Here is a 25,007-nt window from a genome sequence, read left to right as displayed (position 1 = left end):
TGGAAACTGCTCTTTGGAAACTAATTTCAAAACCAATGACACATTTATGGAAGACATATGATAATGTAGTGGAGAGAATTTAGGGCCTAGGTAAAAATGGGTTTGAATTCTCACATTTACCACATATTAGCTATTTTTTCCTTGGCCAATTTATTTAGCCTTTCTATCTTTTTTTTAATCCTACAAAATTGAAATAACTACTGGATGGGCCTATTGTGAGAATTAAATAAGCATACATATATAAGATTCTGAAACATAATAGATGCCCAGAAAAGGTTTTTTACTATTTTATTCCTCATTTCCTTTTCTTTTCTTTTCTTAGTCAGTAAGAAGTATCAAAAACAGGTAACATATCTTAAATATGAGGTCTGTCCTTTTTTAAAATATTTTTTAGTTTGGAATAGTTTTATATTTACAAAATTATTGCAAAAATAGTACAGAGAATTTCCATATAACTCATATCCAATTTCCTCTATCATTAATATCTTACATTTGATGCATTTGTTACATTAATGAACCAAACGTTGTTATTGACTAAAGTCAATAGTTTATTCAGATTTTCTCATTTATCTTCAATATCCTTTTTATGTTCCAAGTTTTTTTAAATAGCCAAACATCATGTGAAGTAAAATGTAGTAAATAAGGAAAATGACAGAATTTATTTTCTAAAAGGAGTTATCAACATAAATAAGTGAGGACGTCCTGTATCGCTTATAAACTGACCTTTACAGCCATTTCCAAAGGAGGCTTCCAAAAAAGTTTCCAGCCTCAGCAGTGTCTCTGGGATTGAAGTTGGTTCCCAAGCTAACAATCCTAGAGAATAGCACGTGTCAGGTATATAGGATTGTGTCGGGTATATAGGATTCTGTCAGGTATATAGGATTGCTTTGCAAACAAGCTTAGCATGTTAGATTCTAAGCAACCTTTGTAATCATTCTCACCTTTGCCCCCTACTAATATAAATACCCTTTCAAATCCAAGCAAAAATTGCACTTGGACAAAAAAAGTCACCAAAACTTATTTTAGGACATTAAAATCTCAAGAAATATCCTTTATTTGGACTTGTGATATAAACCCTGATATTTCACAGATAGAATACCCCATGGAAGGGCATCTATACTCTATAGTAAATGAATTTGTTTTATTTTTAATAGAATAAATTTATTAAAAATATATCCTAAAACTTATTCATAGTGATGGTTACATCCTGAGAGACTTATTCATGAGTATTTGGTATGAAGTTATAGTAGCCTGTGGGTTTCATTGGAAATTTGTGGAGTTGTTTTGACTTAGTAACAACACATCCCTCATGCTGGGACCATGTTTTGAAAACCATTCTCGCAGGTCTTCATTTGGCCCTTGCATAGTTAATGTGTCCTCAATACAGAATATGCATGCTACTGGCCTAGGGAAGCAGTATTCAAATCACTCAAGCATGTTATAGCTAAGGATTAACAAAATCTCCCTCTATACTCCAGAGTAATTAAAGTATGCAGTTGTGGACAAAGCTGAGAATTGGGAATGCACCTGAAATTTTATGAAGACTCATTAAACAATCAAAGATAATCCTGAGCAAAACATACTTCTGTGTTTATTCCCTTGGTTTTTGCATGAAAACAGCAATGTTTGCTTGCCCCATGCAAAAGCAAATGTGACGGACTTCTGCCTTTTACTTTTATAGTCAAGAATGCATAACTTCTTTGGGATAGACACTGCCTTCAAATGACAAGTTCTGTGCTTCCATGTTCTAGAAATACAATATCTCTCACGCTACCGAGCTATTAAAATCTGCTAGCAAACCTCAGGGAAGCAGAAAACATACTACCTCTCTTGTTTGATTTTAAACAGAAGTTAAATGATAATTCTGAATGCTTTTGTGAGAGGGAAAAAATCTCCTAACAGCTACACTCAAGCCTCTTATGTTGCCTTTTATGGCATGTTGCAAACAAGGCTAATGTCACCTCTACAATATGCATGTTACATTGTTTTCTGACCACAACTTCATGCTCAACTCAAATCACATAGCACAGGGGTCCCCAACCCCCAGGCCACAGACTGGTCCCAGTCCTTGGCCGGTTAGGAACCGGGCTGCATGGCAGGAGATGAGCAGTGGGCAAGCAAGCATTGCCACCTGAGCTCCCCCTCCTGTCAGATCAGTGGCAGCATCAGATTCTCATAGGAGCAGGAACCCTATTGTGAACTGCACACGAAAGGGGTGCACGCTCCTTATGAGAATCTAATGCCTGAGGGTCTGAGATGAAACAGTTTCATCCGGGTCCCTGGTGCCAAAAAGGTTGGGAATCGCTGATATAAACAGATGTGTTGATGTAGCCGACACTTATTTGAAGGAAAGAGAGGTGAGACACTGTTGTCTCTCTTAACCTTGATGCTCTGATCATTTCTTTCCAGCTCGTCTCAAGAATTTTAAATCCAACAAGGGAAGATACAGCAGTTAAAGAAAAATCGCAGAGAAAAAGAGATGTAAATGGACAGACGCTATTAATGCAGAACACCACTAAGAGAATAATTTCCAAATTTCAACTATTTTTAGTATGAAAGAAGCATTTCCCTTTGATGCATTGGAATAGAAAATAGGGTGCACTTTACTTTTTCTCTGTTGCCACCTGCATGTATGGATACATCTCAATGACCACACGCAGGAGGATACAGTGCATGCTTATGGGCCCTATTCATACTGAGTCTGTAATTCTTTTAAAAGAGAAACAGTTACTTCACTTAGCACAGTGTCTTCAAGTTTCATCCCTGTTGTCACATATTGCAGGATTTCCTTTTGATGGCTACATAATACACTGATATGTGTATAAGTTACATTTTCTTTATTCACTTATCCATTGATGGACATTTATATTGTTTCTACATCTTGCCTATTGTGAATATTGCTGCAATGAATATGAGAGCGCTAGTATCTCCCCTAGATCCTAATTTCAATTCTTTTGGATAAATACCCAGAAAGCAGCATTGCTGAATCACAAGGTAGTCTAATTTTGATTTTTTGAGAACCTCCATGCTGTTTTCCATAATGACTGTACCATTTTGCATTCCCACCCACAGTGTACAAGGGTTCCCTTTTCTCCACATCCTCCCAAACTCTTGTTATCTTTTTTATATATAATAGCCATCCTAATAGATATGTGGTGATATCTCATTTCAGTTTTAATTTGCATTTCCCTGATGATTAATGACTTTTTCACATACTTGTTGGCTGCTGAGGCTCAGAATATGATACCCCAAAGTGAAGACCTCAGAAGGAGCTTCAGAAGCAAAAATCCCCTTCTGACCTCCTCCTATCTCTCAGCCTCATTCTCTCCCAAGGCTACCCTTAAAAACTAGAATCCCTCTTCTCTCCAGGTGGGTCATAGACACCAGAACCTCTTTTCCCCAAAGCCAACATAAAACCTAAAACTATTACTCTAACTTTCTCCCCATGTTTCTTTGTAAGAACAGACATAAAGAAATTATCTGACTTACCTTGATTGTAGGTCATAAGACTCCCATTCCAGAGAGTGTCCTCCCCCAGAGCTGGAAATTAAAAATGCTGCATAGAGCAGCCAAGGAGAATCTGGACACAGGCCTCGCTTGGTTTTCCCCAGCCCCCCAAATCAGTCTATTACTATTAGATCATACTCCTTTTTGTCCAATCACATTTCTACATGGCTATCTCTACTTCATCAAACCTAAGCATAAAATTGGATAGCCTCCCCTGTATCTTTGGGTCTTCATTCTGAAAGATTGTGTCACAAAAAAACTTGATCAAATAAACTTCTTATGCTTTTCTCTTGTTAACATGTCTTTTGATATAGCAGTGTTGGCTGTGACCCTTACGATGGGGAGGAAATGGATCGCCCTTTTTCTGTCGATACATAATCATTTGTATGTCCTCTTTGGAGAAATGTCTATTCAAGTATGTAGCCCATTGTTTCATTGTATTATTAGGTGTTTTTGTTGCAAAGTGAAATAAGACAGAATAAATACTACATGCTTCTACTTATCCACAGTGAAACCCCGTCTCTACTAAAAATACAAAAAATTAGCCGGGCGTGGTGGCGAGCGCCTGTAGTCCCAGCTACTCGGAGAGGCTGAGGCAGGAGAATGGCGTGAACCCGGGAGGCGGAGCTTGCAGTGAGCCGAGATTGCGCCACTGCACTCCAGCCTGGGCGACAGAGCGAGACTCTGTCTCAAAAAAAAAAAAAAAAAAAAAAAAGAAATGTAAAGTGGGCCAGGCACGTTGGCTCACACCTGTAATCCCAGCACTTTGGGAGGCCAAGGCGGGCAGATCACCTGAGGTCAGGAGTTTGAGATCAGCCTGGCCAATATGGCGAAACCCCATCTCTACTAAAACTACAAAAATTAGCCAGGTGTGGTAGTGCCCGCCTGTAATTCCAGCTACTCCAGAGGCTGAGACAGGAGAATCTCTTGAACCCCGGAGGTTGCAGTGAGCAGAAATTGCGCTATTGCACTCCAGCCTGGGTGACAGAGAGAGACTCTGTCAAAAAAAAAAAAAATTTGTAAAGTGGTCAAACTCATAAAATGCTGGCTGCCAGAGGCTGAGGACACAGGGAGGGAGAAATGGGAAACTGTCAATCAGTGGGCATGTACCTTCAGTCATATGAGATTAGTAAGTCCCAGAGATTTGCTGTAAAACATCGTGCCTATAGATAAAAAATATTGCATTGCATACTTAAAATCTGTTAAGAGGAAAGATCTCATGTTTAAATGCACTTATCACAATAAAATGGAAAATATATTTTTAAACATAAAAAAAAACAAAAAACAAAATCAGAGGAACAGAATGAGTCTGCTTCACCACTACTGAATGAGAAAGATGATGAGCAGGAGAGTAGGGAGAGCTGAGTAAGCAGCAGTGTAGGCAGGGCCCACTTTAAGTTCTGCAGGCTGAGTCACATTTTCAGATCTTATTTAAAGATCTTATTTAAATAATTTGTAAGACTCTCCTGGTTGTTTCTGATGCCTATAACTAAGCCTTAAATGACTAGCATAAAAGCAGTATTTAGTAGAGCTGGTATCTCAGGGAGAAAAGTCACCATCTGCCCAGAAAGAAAGGAAATAAGGAGACTCAGCTCACAAGGACAGATTTCTTTCAAAGGTCAGCTACAGCATTGCAAGCAGAACTTATTTGCCATATCCATTATCTATATTGAGGGAGTGTGGCTTTGGCCATATTTGTATGATTAAGGAGCTAATGAATCACCTTGCAGTAGCTGACCTTCGAATTAGAACTGCTTGATAGTTCCCGTCAGAGTCAGTGGTTTGCAAAAAGCAGCTGCTTATATGTAGTCAACGTAAAAAGCTATGTTTACTAGGAGCTTGGACCAGAATGCATTAAAAAAAACCAACAACTTTAGTTGTCTAATTCTCAAATAGTTTAATATTTGTAACTTATTTATAAGTAAAGATTTTAATTTATAGAGTATTTCCCCAACATAATTTCTTGTAAGATTCCATACCTAATAGCAACTTCAATTATTTTTCAACTGCATCATCTTAAAGTTCTTTCCAGCATAAGAAACTTTGGCATCGTATTCATAATAGGAGAGACTTTAAACTAAATTTAAAACTTGAAAGGAGAACAAGTTTCCAGGTTCATTTTTCATATTCATAAAAATGAGAGATACAAGTTTTGCTCCATGGAAATGCAACAGTAGGTTATTGTTCTGAGACTAGGCTCAAATCACCTCCAATTCTAGCCAGCCAATTTCCATAACATCACAGAGCTTCAGGTGCCTCATCAGTGAAATGAAGTTAACATCTTTCTTACAGAGTCGTTTCAAGGACTGGATGGCAAATTGTACGTGAAAGAATCTAGCAACAATGAGTATTCATTTGACAAATATTTTTAAATTTACATCTATCTGCTCTTAACTATTCAACACGCAAGAACAAATAGAAGCCACAAAATGTCTTTCAACCTAGAGAAGGGCAGCCTCTTGATTTCAATACCTTTCACGTCTTGAATCTGTTCTTCACATCTTTTGAAACCCACACAACATCCACTGGCACAAATCACTTTATTAAACATTGCTGCTTTTTGTAGAGCTGAGATATCCACTTAATACCAAAGAAAGACAAAAGGTGTTTTAGGAGTTAAAACAGAAACTTCCAAGAACAGCAGATGTGACTTACCTGTCTTTAAAGCACTGACACACATAGAAAGTGCTCTGAGACCTGTGCTGTGAAAAGAAGTATCTAATCAGCCGCTCTGGACCTCATCTTGAAAGTTAATAATACCCCCTTCACAATGCTATTGGAAAGACCAAATGAGAGAATATGAAAATGTCTGCAGCAGTAGCTGGCCTGTATGTGGCATGTTATTTGAATCACTGACTTGAATCTCAAGCATTTTCCATATAGCTGGCAAGGTAATAAAAACAGCCTTTCTCAAAATTGTTTACAAATCAAAATGTGTCTATTATGTATTAAAAGTATTAATATGGGTGATTTATACTATATTCAGGCTTTCATATATATATATATAATCATTACCTTGAGCAATCTATATAGCTGATGTATATAAATTCTCTCTGAAAACTTCCTACCTGCCATGAATTTGACCTACCATTTTGTGACCAAGACAAGGCCTGATTCTGAATCACCAGCTACCTACACACACCATTAAGAACCACTTTATTAAGACATAAACTGCTAATGCTTCATCATATTCTATATTCAGGACATAACCTTCACTGCTTTCATAGAGTGAAAAAGAATAAAAACAGACCTGACAATTGAGAACAGTCAGTTTTGGGCAGCCTCGTCTCTTTTAAACAAATGTCTCAGGATTCATTCCTCATTTTAAAAAACTGCTGTGATGTTTAATGTTACTCTCACATTGCTTCTTGGAATATGTCTAAGTCATATAACTTTCACTATGGTCTGGTCTTCAAATTATTTGTGTCTGTCTACACTGATGCTTCATTGGCTCAGCCCAAAACCAATCCCACTTAAAGTTAGTTTCCTGTATGCAGGGTTAAAGTTCAAAACAGTTAACACCCAGTATGGTGCAGGGCAGCAACCAGTTAGAGAGGACCTTGACCCAAGCACCTGAGCTGGGTTTGGCGACCACCCTGCTCTGCTTCCTGTTGTTCAGCTCTGGGGAGGTGGACAGGGGAAAGGTCTCAATGGCTGATGAGTGACGGACATTCCTCAAGAAGCTCAAGACAGTAACTATTCACCAACACACACTGACATCTTTTGATACCTAACAACTAATTAGGCTATACCAGTACCTCCTTCCAAATATGCACCCTAGAAATGTGGAAAATCAGAGAAATAAAAGACCCCAACATGTAAGAAGCTGCCTAAAATTCTCATCATTAAAAGACAATTGTAAGGACAGAATTATGAGAGTCTTGAAATCTCTATCTAAATGCAAATTACCTGAGAGAGAAACCCCAGAAGGCATGATAAGACCCATTATCAAATTGAAACCTATTAGTTGAAGATGCAACCAATGGACACTGTGACAAGCAGGGCAGAACCCTGGAGACTAGGGGAAAAGCTGGCCTAGAAGTATGCGGAGCTGAAGGAAACAAGGAAGATTGGAGGATTCTGGGGTAGCCCAGAGTTTAAGAGCACAGACAATATATTTGATATCACTCACCTGACTCACATACTCCTTCTTGCCAAAGGGTTTGTGCAGGTTGAGCTATCAAAACTCAACCACAGTCCACAGGCTGATGGCATTTCTGGTTTGGGTTTTCCCCCATTATTCTGAGTAAAGATAAGTGAGCAAATTAATTCAATGCTGCCAAACTTTCTCTAACCTTTTTTAAAAGACATATTGATCAACAGTTATTTAAAGGAAGGACTTTTAACAGCCAAAATCTCTTACAGAAATTTATATTTCCTTGTAAGCAATCCATCATGCCATCTGTTTTAAAGATGTTTAAAGAAGTGGCCCAACTGAACTCTTGTGAAATAACTACAAATAGATAGAAAAAAAAAGATGAATGGCCAATAGCCCAGCCTGTCAGAGCCGTATAAATGAATCACTACTAACAAAAAGTGGACTAGATGGTTTCATAACTCACCTTCTGACTTGAACTTACTACACATTCACACGGGGAATAGAAAAGTAAAAGGACCTCTGTAATTCAATAAAGCTTGTGAGCATTTTGATCTTTGCAAATATGCATCTGACAACCAAAATAATTTTCTTGTAGAATCGTTGAACAAGGTTTTGCATGCCAATAGGACAGTATGTAAGCTAATTAAATTCCATTCTATTGGAAAATGTGTTCTCCATTGCCTTTGAATGCATTTGATTTTAACATTGTATTACAAATTATTTAATATTGATTATTTTTCTAATGGAAGCAACGATCCTACTGTGTATGTGTCATTATTTTTCCCCAACTGAAAAATGTAAAATCTCAGAACTATATGTCACCTGACACCAATATATATGTGGATGTGAATATGGTCTCTCTCTTTAGAAGGCTCTGGGGGTATATGCATGTTGGGGGAATGAGTTGTCAGAGGATGACTCAGAGCAACTACCAGAAAAAAATTAAGAAATCAAACACAAAATATTCTTTTAATGCAGTTCTAATGTGTTTTTCTTCTATTTCAGTTTATTTTCTCATGTCAACGACTTGTAAAAGGACCCAATTATATCATTTCAGAAAAAATGATTGCTGGTGAGTGGGAAAGAAAAGGTCAGAGAAGCCTAAGAATTAATATTCAAGAAGTAGAAAAACAGTTTTTAAAAAACAGCCAGGAATCTTCTGATCTTCTGATAATTCTGGACATAACACACAGAAAAGCTGAATGCTGCAGATATTTGGAGATCAGCACATGAGCAGCCAGCCATTGGAGACTGGACCATCACACTAAAGAGATTTATTTGGAAGGCTGGATGATGGGGTGAAGAAGGTATATATAAAAAGACAAGAAGAACCAGGCTTCTTGCACATATGCACTCCTAAATTCTGATGAAAGAAAAATGTTGATAAACCCATATAGTAAAGCTTGGCTTTTTGGGTTCAAATCCAGCTAAGAAAGTTACTTAAACTTCCTTCATATGTAAAATGGGACTAAGGAAAGGATCTACCCTTCAGGATTGTTGTAGGGATTAGCAGAGTAGATATCTGCATGAGCTATATAAATTTTACTACATTTTATTAAATAATAAATAGAGATTTATAAGATGTATATGTAAATAGAGATCAATTAATTTCATGTGACCCATTCAGGTGAATACCTAGAACATTCCATAAGCCATATGCCTTCACTTAGCCCTGACTACAATTTAATATGGGAGTCCCAAAGATTGAAAGTTACAGTCTTCTGAATCCCAACACACTCCCCCATCCATCCCTCTGACAATGGAGGAATAGCTATGCCTAACCTCCAACCCTTCAAGAAGTAACAGGAACAGTTAAGCAGGAAGTGTGATTAAATTAAGGTCCTGCCAGTACTTCCACGTGCTTATTTTCAGAATGATTTAATTAAAGTTTCTGACATGAAGAGAGCTATTTCCGCTCATCTATTCAGCATTGGTTATGGAGACAGAAAAAACTGAAATAGGCTGTTTCAGTCAATTTATAACACTATAGTTGTACAATTAAGCTGGAAGGGTACAAAGAAAGTTAGTCTATATAATTTTTCTTCTTATAGAGGTATTCATTAGAGAACAAATTGAGGTCTCAGAAAGAATAATGTTCAGACAAACCAGAGGAGAATGTAGTAGTTTCAAAATGTTCAGTGTGAACTCAGCATCCAAAATTTTAATAGTGCCCCTATTTTACTGGCAATTCATTCCAAAAAGCTAAAGAACGGTCAAACTGAACTAATAATGCATGATTCATTAATTACTACTTATTATTGCTGATATTATGCTTAAGTATTCCTATAGGCTATAAACATAAGTGCATTATTTTTAATAATTAAAATGGCAGAAACTAGGTAATTATCTGAAAATGATTTGGATGCTTCAGTTGTTATATCCTTACTGGGAAATGGATGCCATAAATCAGAAAAAAAAACGTCTAGGAACCATTCATGCTTGCTGAAAGGAGAGTAAATATGCATTCCAGTTTTTCTCTCCATTCTCAGAGAATGCAGTCAGGTCACAGAGTTTGAACACCTCTTCCTGCAGCCTGAAGCCAGAGATGGCTACAGAAGTATTTACTCGGTCTACAATGTGCCAACTCCATTTGTCAGCTGGTCTGAGCAGGTGAACAATGGCAGGACTTGTCAGTCACCTAGAGGGTAGCAGCTGCTCCAGGCTCTGAAGAGGCCCGAGGAGGGAAGGGCAGCCTCATGTTGTGTGCCAGGAAGCAGCATCTTCCTGCCCACATGGATCTGTATTCAGCCTCCACACACACAGGCCAGGATATTGGGCACCATCCATTATGCTGGTGATCACAGAAGTCTCCAGCTTCCTGGGGTGCTAAGGTGAGGAATGCTTAATTGCACTGCAAAATAGCTTTTGCAGGAGCAGATGTAGCCTTTCACATTCTAGTGACTTTGGTGAGTGGGTGGGAAACGGGGGAGAAGGAACTGAAAAGGAGGAGGAAATAGAGGGGCAGGAGAGCAAAGATACAAAGTGTACTAGAATTTTGTCTCCCTTTTCACCAGTCTCTATCACACACAAATGGTTTCTGGAAAACAAAGAAATGGCCAGCATGCAGGGATGTGGTTGTCACTTTAACAAATGCTCTTTACCAGAATTCAGTCACAGAACGAAGATAGTACACACCTTTAATATTTTACAGCTTTATTGTGGTATAACTGACATGCTGTAAAATGCACATATTTAAAATGCACAATTTGATAAGTTATATATATGTGTACACAAACCATGGAACCATGCCCACAATCAAGATATGAGTATATCCATCACGGCCAAAAGTGCCCACTGTAATGCCCCCTTCCCTCCCTGCCCCCTTTTCAGGCAAATATGATCTGCTCCAGTCACTAGAGATTAACTTACACTTACTAGAATTTCACATAAATGGAATTGTATACACTCTTGTTTGTGTGTCTTTGAAGGTGGCATATACTTCTTAAATCAAGCTATCACATCTACTCTCTCTCTTGCCCCGTCATACTCTCTTCATCTTTCTCTCTTGTTTAACCTTTAAACAGTTTTGAATTTTAACATTCACCATCCAATAGAAAAGGTATTTTTAACCCATTCACACATATCAGAACTTCACATAGACCAGGTGTTATAATTGATTTGATGTCCTGATAAGGCAAATCTAAATGTGTCACCTGTCTGAAACAGCTTGAAGACCTCCTTCTCACAGAGGAATCATAGTGGTTCCTGGTCAGAACAGCAGAGTATGCTATCTCAGGAGATGAATGAAATGGGCTAAGCCATGCTGGAAACCACCTTTTTAAAATACCTATCTCAATCCATCTTGGAAAAATTTTAAACATGGTGCCTGTGATTTTACCATTAGAGCTTCATTTCTTTGGACCTTAGAAGATCCCATTTACTAAAAATGCACATAGATTTTGAGATCACTGTGCCTTGAACTTTTCAATCAGTTAAACCTCAATGAGACAATCATGAAAAGACAAATGGAAAGGAAGCACAGGCAAGAGATAAGGAGACTCTGTTAAAGGAAGTTAGAGAACTACTGCCTAGCCTGGTTCCAGAGCTGGCTCTGGCAGCCATCTTTGAAATCTGGGCTAGCATGTGAATCTGCTAATTGGGATTGTTCTACAGCTGGCTGGCCCAGGTGACTAAGCCTGAACCTTGATCCCCATATGAAATACCACTGGATGTCAGAAATATCTGTTGCAGCTTTCAGTTCTTCTACAGCAATAAAGTCACCTTACCTGAATTGATCATAACTTTAGAGAAGGAAAGTAACCCAACTCTGAAGAAAATATTTATTATGAAACCTAAATGAAAGAATCCCAACAAGTGCATCTAACTCAGGGGAACACCATGCAAACACAGAAATTCTTGCCACCACCAGAACCGACAGCGTAGGACATTGCTGTTTTGACCCTTAAAAAGCCATTATTCAGAAAAATCACCATACTCCCAAAGACAAACATCCATGCCAAAATAAGGTGGGTGAAAGAAAAGTCAAGTTAGAAAGGATGGAGAGAGGAGATATGAGAGGACAGCTTTGTAGCCTCAGAAACGAGAGGAACAGGATGGCCTCGGGTGAGTTGTGTTCCATCTCAGGATGTCAGTTTCCACTTCTGTGGAATGACAGCTTCAGACTACAAAGCCCTTCCTTCCTTTGAAGTTCTAATATTCAGCAAGGCACACGGAGAGGCAGGAAACGGGAAAGAAACGAGGATGACAGCATCAAAAAGATTCCAACTGACCACGACATATTTGTGTCCTCTTTTATTTTTATTAAAAATCCCTAAGGACCTAATCAAGCCCAAAGCAGAGGACAGCCAGATTAAGAAGTATAAATGGGGCCTCAATCCAAATAAGTCACAGACAAGTCATTCTGGACCCAGACTCTTAGCCATCCACCAAGAAACTTAAGAAAATAGCTTCAAGAGCAGAGCTGCTTTTAAACCCGCGCGTCCACTCCAAACAGCCAAGACTCCATCTGATCCTTCCCTTTGCAGCGAGGGATTGCAGCAGTAAACCTGCCAACACCCTGGCATTGCTGGCATTTAGACTGCAAGGTCACTGGCCTGTTAAACACATTCTGCAGTCTCAGTGGAAACAAGGCAAACCATAGGAGTCGGTGTGTCACAGAAGAACCCGGGGTTGGATGCCAGGGTCATGCTCTCTCTGACACCCTGACACTTTCCTGCTGGCAGTTAAAAACAGCAATGTTTTATGGGTTGGAGAATTTTCTTTACTTTTATTCTTAATTTTTAAGCCATAAAATTGACTATCCTTACAAGAATTTTTTTAGAATGAAAATAAACATTGCTAAAATGGGTAAAGAGGTGATAAGGGAATATCTTAGCTGCTCAAAAGCAATGGTTTTCAACCTTTAGCACATTTCAAGATCATCTAGAGGGCTTGTTGGACCCCCACCCTGACAGCATCGAATTCAGTGGGACTGGGGTGGGGCCCAAGAATTTCCAAACTGATGCTGCTGGTCTTTGAGAATAAGCATGGTCTTTGAGAATGACTGTTCTGAAGAACTCACTTTCTTTGGCTTGGATAAATCAGATCCTAGAAGCACCACCACCAATAATAGTAGTTAACATGTATTGAGGGCTTACTCCATGGTAGACACTAAATGCTAAATGATTTACTTATATGAATCTTCTTTTAATCCTTACACCAGCCTTTGACATATTGTTTGTTATTATTCATATTTTACAAGTGAGGAAACTGAGGCAGTAGGAGATTATGAAAAGAATGGTAGATAAGACTGCCAACTCCCGTATGATCTATGAGGAAACTGTGGGAGCAGGTAAGGTAACAAATGGTTATGTACGTGGGATCTGAAAACGACAACTGACCGAGTGGAAGGTGAAAGACACAATGGAAAATAGCAGTTCATGAGGAAAATGCTTGGGTTTTCGCAGGCAATGAACTCAATAGATTCAACACCACAGCATGGCTACCCAAAAAGCCATAAAGATCTCTAACTCCATTCTCAGTATCTAGGACAGGAGTTTCAAAGTCTATAGCCTGCAGAGGCCACATAAGTGACATTGCTGTTACTGCAGCTACTGTTGTTGGTTTTAATAATATTATCATCATAATCAGACAACTTCCCATGTAGTCCTCTTAAGGTTTTGGTTTTATTTTTATTTTTACTTTTATTTCTCTTCTCTCACACTCCATGGACTACAGTGCCTAGAGTTAAGTACATGGACCAGAGTAATGCTAGTGACTTAGTACAATAGAAGTTACTTTCTTGGTCATGTGGAGCCAACCTGGTGGTCAAGAGTAACAGATGAATTCAGGGAACCAAGGTCCTTTCATTTAGCAACTCGTCAACTCCCAGGGCCTGTCATGCCAGACCCCTATTAACTTCAGTAGGGATGGCATCAGGTTCAAGAGGCTGGAGAAGAAACTCAGAGCCAGCAAACCAGACAGAGTTTATTAAGTGAAACTTACATACAGAGCAGTCCAGTCGTAGCACGCTGGGCAGAAAAATCTTCACCTCTTGCAAAAACCATGAAGGTTATATAGCATTTTCACTTAGCACCCTTCCCTAAAAACCTCCACCTGGCAACCATCATGTAACCCAAAACAAAGGGCCTTAATCCTCTATAGATATGCCAGGGCTTCAGATGTTCCTCATACATGGGGAATGAGTCTCCAAGTTGGCCGCTCCCAGATTCCTTAGCCCAGAACTCTGAATACACAAACAGATGCCTCTACGGACAGGATCATTCTCAGGGTATGCTTAAGTTATTGCTATCAGGAGCATCCACCATACAGTCCACGCCAGCATACCTTTGAACAGCCCTCACATTCTTATCACATCAATTCTTCCACGATTTCCCTGGGGCTGGGTATGCAGAGGAGTATTCCGGCCAAACGCCACAGCAGCAATACAAATAAGTACAGAAGTGGCCCCAGACACTCAAGTTAGCTGCTTGGATGCACCACAGCAGGCCTGCAGTGGAGCAGAGGAGCAGCCCTCCACAGGCCCCACAGCGTGCTTTGTTATGCCTTGTCTACACCCAGTCGGCAAAGAGCTTTGCTGCACGCTACCTAAGGGCGGAGGGTGAGATGGTCAGTGGTATATTAGTCCGTTTTCACGCTACTAATGAAGACATAACCCGAGACTGGGCAATTTACAAAAGAAAGAGGTTTAATTGGACTTAAGTTCCACATGGCTGGGGAGGCCTCATAATCGTGGCAGAAGGCAAGAAGGAGCAAGCGCCTACTCCTCTTACATGGAATGGAAGCAGGCAAAGAGAGCTTGTGCAGAGAAATTCCGTTTTTTAAAATAATCAGATCTCATGAGACCCATTCATTGTCACAAGAACAGCAAGGGAAAGACCTGCCCCCATGATTTAGTCATATCCCACCAGGTCCCTCCCACAACATGTGGGAATTATGGGAGCTACAAGATGAGATTTGGGTGGGGACACAGAGCCAAGCCTTATCAAGTGGGTACAAGAAAGGGCAAGTCATGACCATGTAACAGGACACAAGAAGTTGTGTCATTCTGAGAGCACACTACGCCTGGCAGCGGCCTGGTGCCTGGTTTCCAATACCAAATGGATTGGCCCCCTCTGTGATGCACTGCAGGAGGCTAGAGTAAGACAATGGAGGTATTACAGTGTTCTATAATGAGAGGATGATTGTCCCCTTACAAAAAGGAAGACTGGGAATCATTATTTTAGAAATACAAAGGGGAGTAGGATGTAAAATAGGCATAACCTGTACATCCTATTCTAGGCCCTTCCCCCTTGGAGCAGATAAATAGAACCATCAGAAGCTGATTTGCCATTTCCAGGCCCATGTAATCATGTACTCCCCAGTGGGTAAATCCTGTGGCAAAGGCAATAGAGATTACCTTGAGTCCCAGGTTGGAGCGAAGGTATAGTGTCCCTTACACTATCTACCTAGATCCTGATGGTGCTATCAGGTCCTGTATCAGGAGAGAACATGCGCTGGGGTGATGAGAATGTTCATGTTCATTCAGCCTGCATTTGGCTGTTGCTAAGTGCTGTGTCCACAGAGCCAGAGAGTGCATCCCTTAATGGAGTTGTTGCTTCAACAGTCCATTCACCCATTTAGTCAACCCTGCTGGTGTAGGGTTGTAGGGCAGGTGCAAATACTAGTGGTTATCCAGGATCTCCAGTAAAGTGTGAGTGCTGGTCACTGTTGATATTAACAGGGATCCCATAGGCTGCACACAACTCTCTAGTCCCTGTTTGGTGGTTTTCTGGGTGGCATGCTTGCTGGGATATGCCTGCAATAGCAGGTGTCCATACAAGTCAAGGCAAAGTAGCAGCCATCAGATAGAGGCACCAGGTTCAAGAGGCTGAAGAGACCCAAAGCCAGCAAATGAGACATAGGGTCTATTGAGAGGAACTTAACATTCAGAGTGGTCCACTGGTGGCAGAATGGGCAGGAGAACCGCCACCATTTGCAAAAAGCATGCAGTTTACATAGCATTTTCACCTATCACTATCCCCCTAACAACATCCACCTGGCAACCTTCATCTAATCCAAAGCAAAGGGCCTAGATACCCTGTACAGCCTGCGTTTTACAGGATGGAAGAGGATTCAGATGTTCCTCACAGATAAAGAATAAATCTCTGGATTGGCCACTCCCAGATTCCTTTGCTCAAAAATCTAAACACACATGCAGGTGTGTCTGCCATACAGGGTCATTCTCATGGTAATCCTTGAGTTGTTACTGCTATCAAGTGCATCTCCCATATACAGCCTGGAAGTCCTCCAGTGATCCTCTGCAACCATCCAGCAGACAAGAGAAGAGAAAGAATGGAGCATTGCCCATAAATGGTTTTTAAGGGGAGGGCCTGAAATTGCTGGGCATCACTGCCATCCCCATTCTACTGTCTAGACCATATCACATGACCACACTGAACATGATGAAGTAGTCTGTGTGCCCAGGAAGAAGCAGCAATGGGATTGTTTTGTATCTGGACTGTTTGCCACAGGACATGGCTTTCCAAATCATTCGTCATCACTCTTCCTTCAAAAATCCCAACACACTTGGAGATCCAAACTTCAGATTTTCTTAATACCCCTACGGACCTCCCAGGACCTCCCCCTTCATCCACCAATAAATTTAGCACCTAGTTTACTGTTTTTCCTCTTTACTTCTACACTGGGTCACAACCTTGATGACTCTGGTAACTACCTGGATGAGCAATTCAACATCCTGGCCTCTGTGCGGTTTGACCTCCTCATCTCTAGCAAGCTTTTTCCTCCATTTCACCTCTACCCCCAACTTTATAACAATAGCTAAACCGCTTCCAAAAATTTCAGCATTCTACTTGCTGACCACCATAATTTATCCATTTGGCACACTCGAACTATTATTTCCATTTCAAGATTTTTTTGACTTCATCAAAACCACCAATGCATTGACCCTAACAATGTTTGCCACCTGCCTCCCCTTCATGTCCTCTCTCTTTTGCTCACCTAGCTAAAGGTGTAATAATCACTGCCTTAAAAACACCACTAATTACCTAACCGCCATCCATTTTACTCACTTGCGAAAACTCCAAATCAAATTAAACTTTACCAACTGCCTATGCCATGCTTATACTTAAACAGCTGAACACTGTTTCTCACAAATATTCCAGTACAACATCCTCTGGGAAAATGGTTGAGTTATATTTCCCACCCCTTTGAAATTAGGCTAAAGCAGGAGTTGGCAGACTATGTCCCAAAAGACTAATACAGCTTGGTTCCAATTTGTGTAAAGTTTTATTGGAAAACAACCCCCTTATTAGTTAACAAATCATCTATGGCTGCTTTCATGCTACAACAGCAGAGTGAAAGTGGTGACCGGGCCTGTATGTCCCACAAAGTATAAAATATTTACTCCACAGCCCATAATAGGAAAAAGTTTACCAATGCCTTGGACTATCATGCTCAGTGTCACCTAAGTTTTAATGGCCATAAAAAGTGTCATGCATTTCATTAAAGGGTGGTGATTGTTAAATGCTTGATTTAAAGTTATAATCTTCAATTGTCTGCAAAAATAATTGGTAAGTTATTTAAATAATTGTGGCCCATGATATCACAATATAATTCGACTGCTATCATCTGAATGTTTGTGTCCCTCCGATATTTGTATGTTGAAATCCTAACCCTCAAGGTGATGGATGGTATTAGGAGAGAGTGTCTTTGGGTGGTGCTATGATCTGAATGTTTGTCCCCTCTGAAACTCATGTTGAAATTTAATCTCTACTATGATTTGAATATGATTTGTTTGTCCCCACAAAAACTCATGTCAAAATTTGATCTCCAATCTAGCATGCTGGGAGGTATTTCAGCGATGTTGAAGAATCCCTCATGTGTGGCTTGGTGCCATTGTCACAATAGTGATTCTTGCCCTGGTGAGACTGAAATAATTATCTTGGGAATAAACTAGCTCTCTCAAGAGTGGGTTGTTATAAAGCAATGGCATCCCTCAGGTTTTGTCTCTTCACACATGTCTGCTTCCACTTTGGCTTTCCACCATGATGTGATGCAGCACGAAAGCCCTCACCAGAAGCCAAGCAGGTGCCACTACCATGCTTTTTGTACTTCCCAGCCCACAGAACTGTGAACTAGAGAAACCCCTCTTGTGTATAAATTACCCAGTCTCAGGTATTCTGTTATGGCAACACCAATCAGACTGAGACAATCCCCAATATAGCAGTGTTAAGAAATGGGGACTTTAAGAGGTGATTGGGCAGTCAAAAAGGCGGAGTCATTCATGGATTAATGAGTATCACAAGAGTGAGTTAGTTATCACAAAAATGTGCCTGTTATAAAAACCAGTTTAGTCCCCTCTCATGAGCTCTCTCACCATGTGATGTCCTCCACCACGTTTTGATGCAGTAAGAAGGCCCTCATCAGATGAGCCGCTTGACTGTGAACTTCCCAGCCTCCAGAACTGTAAGAAATACATTTTTTTGTTTATAAATTAATTAATCTCAGGCATTCAGTTATAGAAACAGAAAATAGACTAAGAAAGAGGGTGATTAGATCATGAGGGCACAGCAATCATGAGTAGAACTAGTGCCCTTATAAAAGAAGCCCCAGAAAGCTCCTATATTAGTCTGTTTTCACATTGCTATAAAGAGCTGCCTGAGACTGCGTAATCTACAAAGAAAATAGGTTTAATTGACTCACAGTTCTGCATAGCTAGGGAGGCCTCAGGAAACTTACAATCAGGGCAGAAGGCACCTCTTCACAGGGCAGCAGGAGAGAGAAGAAGTGAGCAAGAGAGGAACTACCAAACACATAAAACCATCAGATCTCATGAGAACTCACTATCATGAGAACAGCTTGGGGAGGAAACTGCCCCCATGATCCAATGACCTTCCACCAGTTCTCTCCCTCAACACCTGGGGATTACAATTCAAGATGAGATTTGGGTGGGGACACAAAGCCTAACCATATCAGCTTCCTTGTCCCTTCTACTACATAATGTTACAATGAGAAGATGGCCACCTATAAGGAAGTGGGCCTTCTCACCAGACACTGAATCTCCCAATGCCTTGATCTTGAACTTCCCAGCCTTCAGAACCATTAGAAATAAATTTCCATTGTGCATTAGCCACCTAGTCTGTGGTATTTTTGTTATTGCAACCCAAAAGCACTAAGACAATGACTGAGATATAAATGACTACTTATGCTAATTGCCATTGACTTTTCCTTATAGTGCTTTATATCATAATCCCATCAGAACTTACAACAGTTTTATAATGAGGATGAGGCAGATATTACTGATTATTTTAATGATAGGGGAGAAGAAAACTGAGGTATGGAGATTAAATGACAACCAATCAAATAACTACACCTGAGCTGAGACTAAAACTCTAGTTTCCTACCCCTAGCCAGCCAATGCTGTCTCATTCAGCTTTGTTGCCTCTTCCAGGAAAATAGTGTCTGCTACTTATGGAAATACTGATTCCTCTGTCCCCATCATCACTGGAGGACTCTACACCCAGGAAATGCCGACTTCCAACCAGAGATCAGCATGCTGACTCCTGGCACCATGCCCAGGGTCTGGTAAATGTGGTAGATGGCACACACAAAATGTCAGGGTGTAGACATTATAACACCCAGGTTGAACAAATCACTGCCTTCTTTAAATAGACTTTCTGTAAATTATGAAAATGAAGGTAATGTCAGTTTTCTGACTGTTTTCTTTCTCAGCCTAGCTTTGTGAGTTCTTATCACACATTCTCATACATCTTCCTCCAAAACAGGATGAAAGCTGACCTTTCGGTATATTTATTTCTCATCTAGTAAAACTTCAGCTAAAGCCTCCTAATTGCTTTGAAATTGAGACTAGTACTGGGATTATGTGACTATGTTTAACAGACATAGATCTTCTGCTGGGAGGTAAAGAAAATGACCATGCATGACTTCCATAGGTCATTTCACCATAGCTAAACGTGGCTTCAGGGTCAGCCAGCGAACCTCACTGAACATACATCCTGCTTCCTACTCTTCCGGAATGAATAGTACTCATGGTTCTTCCCCAGTCCGCAATCAATATGGACTCATCCAGCCAGATGTGATGCCCTGCATCTTTCAGCTCACTGATCCAAACCCAGCATTCATGCACATCACATGCATCTGAGACACTCCAGGGAGAGTCACAGCCTGTGTAAATCAACACACAGATAATTCCTAGCCTTATGTCACATTTCCATTATGGTAAATGCATGATCTGAGCACAGCTTCCACCAGCCAGCCATGGATCTCCCAAATGGTCTTCCTCAGCCTTTGCCCCGTACTCCTTCACCTCAAGCCCCAATCGCTTCATCATTAACACTAATCTACCCTTTAGGATATAGCAGAGACGCTAAATTAATCTAGAAAGTAAGCTCCCTAAGGATGTGCTAGATCATCACTCCCCTGTGTTCCTAAAGCAACTGGGAAAGGAACTGCCATAGGCTAAATTTCTACTCCCTCCTCCTCCAAAAATTTATTTGTTGATATCCCCAGTGTGATGTTATTTCGAGGTAGGGTCTTTGGGAGGTAATTAGGTCATAAGGATGGAACCCTCATGAATAAAATTTATGTCTTTTAAATGAGGCCCCAAAGAGATCCCTCATGCCTCCTATCATGTGAGATTATAGAGGGAAAAAGACCTTCTATGAATCAGGAAGCAAGCCCTTACCAGACCCAGAATTTGCCAGTGCCCTGATCTTGGCCTTCTCAGCCTCCAGAACTGTGAGAAATAAGTTTCTGTTGTTTATAAACTACCCATCTTATTATATTTTGTTATTACAGCCTGAAAATAAGAACTAAATATTCATTTCCTACTGCAAATTGCAGTAGATTTTCAGTAAGCCCTGACTCCAAATCAAAGTCAAACTAGGCTAACTACATGAACACTGTATTTTACCTCTTCTTGTCTGTATCCTTCCATCTAGTATATTCTAAGCTTCTTCATCCTAAGCACAAGGACTGTGTCTTATTTTTAGTACTATCTCCAGCCCCTAGCTCAAGCACCAACACTTAAGGAGCACTCAATACTAGTTGAACGAATTTTGTTAGATTGCAGAGGGTCTGGAGTTTGTATTGTCTTTGTGCAATTGCAGCTGAAGGTCATACACTGTACAACCAAAATGCACCAGTAGATAATGGAGATTTTGCCTAGATCAATCATCCTGGCCAAAGGTCCAATTTACAGTAATACTTTCATTCTAATTAAAAGGCTAATAGCTGCTACAATCAAACTTACAAATATTCTACCCAGGTATGTGTTGACAACTTTTCAGTACACATTTTGCAATGTATGATTTTTTTTGAATGCAGGAAATAGCCGAAAACAGAGTACTTTTTATACCACAGAGCTGGATTTTCACTCACCTAGACTGGCTGTCCACAGTCATGCTACTAGGCAATTCTAATTGTTGTTCTCATGTGGAACCAATGAGGATAGAGGCATCATGAGAGTGAGTGCCAGGCCAAGTCACAAAGCAGCTTGGTAGTCTGCACACGAAAATGAGAATTCCTATTGGTGTAAAATGTTGCTGCACTGAAAGGCACTCCATTTCTGAGATGTTCTTTATAGACATCATTGCCGGGACACTACCTTTGTCCTTGAAAAAGTGTTTTTTTTCCAGGAGCACCACTTTGTGCTGAGCTACATGAAAAAGCTGAGATATCAGCTTCAAATATATCTTATAAATAAGCATATGTCATAAATGACTATTACAATGTAAGCCACCGATTCAACACTAATAGTAATGCATAAATGAGACCCAGAGGCAGACACACTAGCTAGACTGTCCCTTATGAAAGACAGGCACACATTTATATTTTTCATTATTCATTTTTTAAAGTAAGATTCCAAATCTTCTTTAGCATACAGTTTATAGTAAATCAAATGAGAAAAGAGAAAAGAATTACCGTACACATTGCCAAAATCCTTTATAAGATGCAGGAGAAGGCTTCTGTCTGCTTGTTTTTATTATTGTTATTCCTAGTCTACTTTAATAAGAAAGGTTTCATTCTGATCTAATGCAAAAGCTACATTGCACCTTCTCTTTCCACATCCTCACCCATCTTTGATGACTAGGAGTTAGAAAACATGCTAAGAAAAAGCTCTTTAAATAATCAGAGTGCTACTTGTTATTTCAAGTAGTTAACAGTTTCTTTAAATGAAACTGGGCATTTTTAATTCCCTTGATACTTTCAGAAAACTATCATTCAGGGCAAAATGTCACCAGTTTTATTATCAACACCAAATATTTCTGTGATGCTATGGGGAAACAAAATGCTAGAAATGAATATTTCTGGAAATATTTCACAAGCATATCTTACATACATTATAGATAAAACTCCTTCTGGGTCACACTTCTTGTGATAAATTAGTGGTGTCTTGTGCAAAAGCATGTGCATTGAAGACAGGCTGGTAGAATGATCTGCATGGAACTTTCAATCAAATCTTACACAAAACCAGGGCTCCAAAGGTGGTCTTATTTCCTCCAAATAAGAGAGGCAGCTCTGTTTCAATTAGTATCTCAACCTCAGAAAACACCAGCAGAAAACTGCATAATCAAAAAAAGAAATTTTAAGGCCTTTCCCAATTCAAAAAAAAAAAGCAGCAGCAGCAGCAATGGGTAATTAACAATTAAAAATACCCTGAAATCTTAATGTGGCAGTATAAACATGCCTTGTGATACCATGGCAACATTCTCTCTTTTTTAATGAAATTGATTAATTAGTCTGTGAGCTTGCAAAATGTCAGAGCAAAAGGATTCAGAATGCTTCTCTTCACAGCTAAGGTCTTTCTTGTCTCTTTCTTCCTGAGCTTGTCAATCAGAAACACTAAAGGTCAGTCTATGGAAGAAATCTCAAACCGCAGCTTTGTTTTAAATGCATGAGAAATATGGAGGCTTCCATAGCTTGCATTTCAAATCAGCTCGGAAGATCCAGAGATGAGAATGTCTTGGATACATAAGGCTCAAACTAAATACAACCCCATTTGACTGGAGGGAGAATGGAAGAAGAGAACTAGGGAAGTTGTTTTGCAAATTGAGCCAGCTGGAAACAAAGTTGTGTATGTGTATCTGTGTGTATGATATAGCTATGAAGGAAAGAGACCATTTCCACAACTCATACATGGAAATATCACATGATAGTCATATCTCATACATATATACAAAGTTAAGTAGATTTAAATATATTAGCATGTTTTTACATATGTTATAGATCTCTAGGAGTTACTAAGCAGAGGCACAAAATGAAACGTTAGCCTTTGCTATTTGTTCAGGACAAAGGAGGTCACATTCTATTTTGGAAGCAGAAGCAAAGACTATATTTACTGCAAGAATGAGCCTAGTCACAGTGAATTGTGTAGCTAGATTGCTAGACACGTTTGTCTTATGTTAGTACTACTGTCCTACTTGCATAAAAAGACCCCTCCACACACACCTCCCTACTGCATGGAGGCCAGAAGTTTCTACCACTAGAGCAGGATTACTCAATGTCAGTACTATCAGCATTCTAGTACAGATAAATCTTCGTTGTTGCAGACTGCTCTGTACGTTTTAGGATGTTTAGCACCTTTGCTTGCTTCTACCCTCTAGATGCCAGTAGCATACCCCAGTTGTGACAACCAAATTATCTGCAGACATTGCAATTTCCCAGGTTCTGAGAAGGAGGGGAAAATTACCCTCAGTAGAGAACCACTGCACTAGAATAATCAGTGACTAAGAAAAGAAAAAAAGGGGAGCACTATGTCTTTTGAAAATAAATGAAGATCACCTAAATGAGGACAAACAGAGGTTATTCAGGGCTTGCAATAGCAAGGGAGTCAGCCACCGTCGCTTGTGATTGGCAGAGATTCAAAGGTAGGCAGGGGAGTAGAAACGCTTTATATGATCTATCAATCACATATGCTCTGGTTGGAGGTTGTTGGCATGGCAAGGATGGAGGCAGGACATCTTAAGTGACTGGTTTGGGATACATGTTTGGCTTTCTGTGGTTGGCCCTGAGATGGGAGCAGGGGCAAAATAAAAATAGGGAAGCTCAAAGTCATTGAATAAGTGGTTTTCACCTTTGTGTTCCCAGTACCCACTGCAGTTCCTGGAGGCATTTGTACTAGTTTCCTTTTGCTGCTGTAACAAGTTACCACAAATTTAGTGGGTTAAAACAATACAACTTCATTATCTTACAGCTCTGTAAATTAGAACTTTAATATGTGTCCTAGGGGGCTACAATCAAAGTGTCAGGGCTGTGTTCTTTTCTGGAGAGTCTAGGCACGAATCCATTTTCTTTCCTTTTCCAGCTTCTAGAGTCTGCTTGCATTCTTGGCTCATGGTCCCATTGTCCAACTCCAAAGCCAGAGACTTTAAATTCAGTAGTCAGCATCTCTCTCTAATTCTCTTCTGCCTCCCTCTTCTAATTTCAGGAATCCTTGTGATTACATTGGGCCCACCCAGATAATCCAAGATAATCTCCCCAAAATCAGCTCTGTAGCAACCTTAACTTATTGATTTATTAATTAATAAATTAATTATAAATCAATTTCATCTGAAGCCTTAATTTCCCTTTACCATCTAGCATAAAATATCTACAGGCTCCAGGGATTAGGACATAAACATCTTTGAGGGTAATTATTCTTCCTACTACTGCACTAAATAAGCAAAGTGTAGTCCCTGTACCAGCACCATCAGCATCACCCAGAAACTTGTTGGAAATGCAAATTCCAAGGCCTCATCCTAGATTTGCTAATCCATAATCTCTGTGAGTAGATCCCAGCAACTTGTGTTTTAACAAGCACTCGAGGTCTCATGCTCAAGAAACACTGATCTATACTCCATATCCATTCTACCCACTCCAAAAGTATATGGTCTATATTTGAAGCCTTTTGATATCACCACAACTAAATTCTTAGAAATAC

At 39.9% G+C, this 25,007-nt stretch overlaps 1 long non-coding RNA gene across 1 annotated transcript in view; it reads right to left on the bottom strand.

Moving 5' to 3' along the window:
• Positions 1 to 5,985: 5,985 nt before the first annotated feature.
• Positions 5,986 to 25,007, bottom strand: part of LOC134732498 (uncharacterized) — a 35,683-nt gene continuing 16,661 nt past the window's right edge. Inside the window, exons 3-4 of the long non-coding RNA XR_010115738.1 lie at positions 7,640 to 7,749; positions 5,986 to 6,087 (exon numbers count right to left, since the gene is read on the bottom strand). This is a non-coding gene — a long non-coding RNA (uncharacterized lncRNA). The remainder of the gene's footprint in view (positions 6,088 to 7,639; positions 7,750 to 25,007) is intronic.

The sequence above is a fragment of the Symphalangus syndactylus genome, chromosome 14 (assembly GCF_028878055.3).
Source record: "Symphalangus syndactylus isolate Jambi chromosome 14, NHGRI_mSymSyn1-v2.1_pri, whole genome shotgun sequence".
Lineage (NCBI taxonomy): Eukaryota > Metazoa > Chordata > Mammalia > Primates > Hylobatidae > Symphalangus > Symphalangus syndactylus.
Note: the sequence above shows the minus strand (reverse complement) of the source record. Positions and strands in the feature narration are given on the sequence as shown.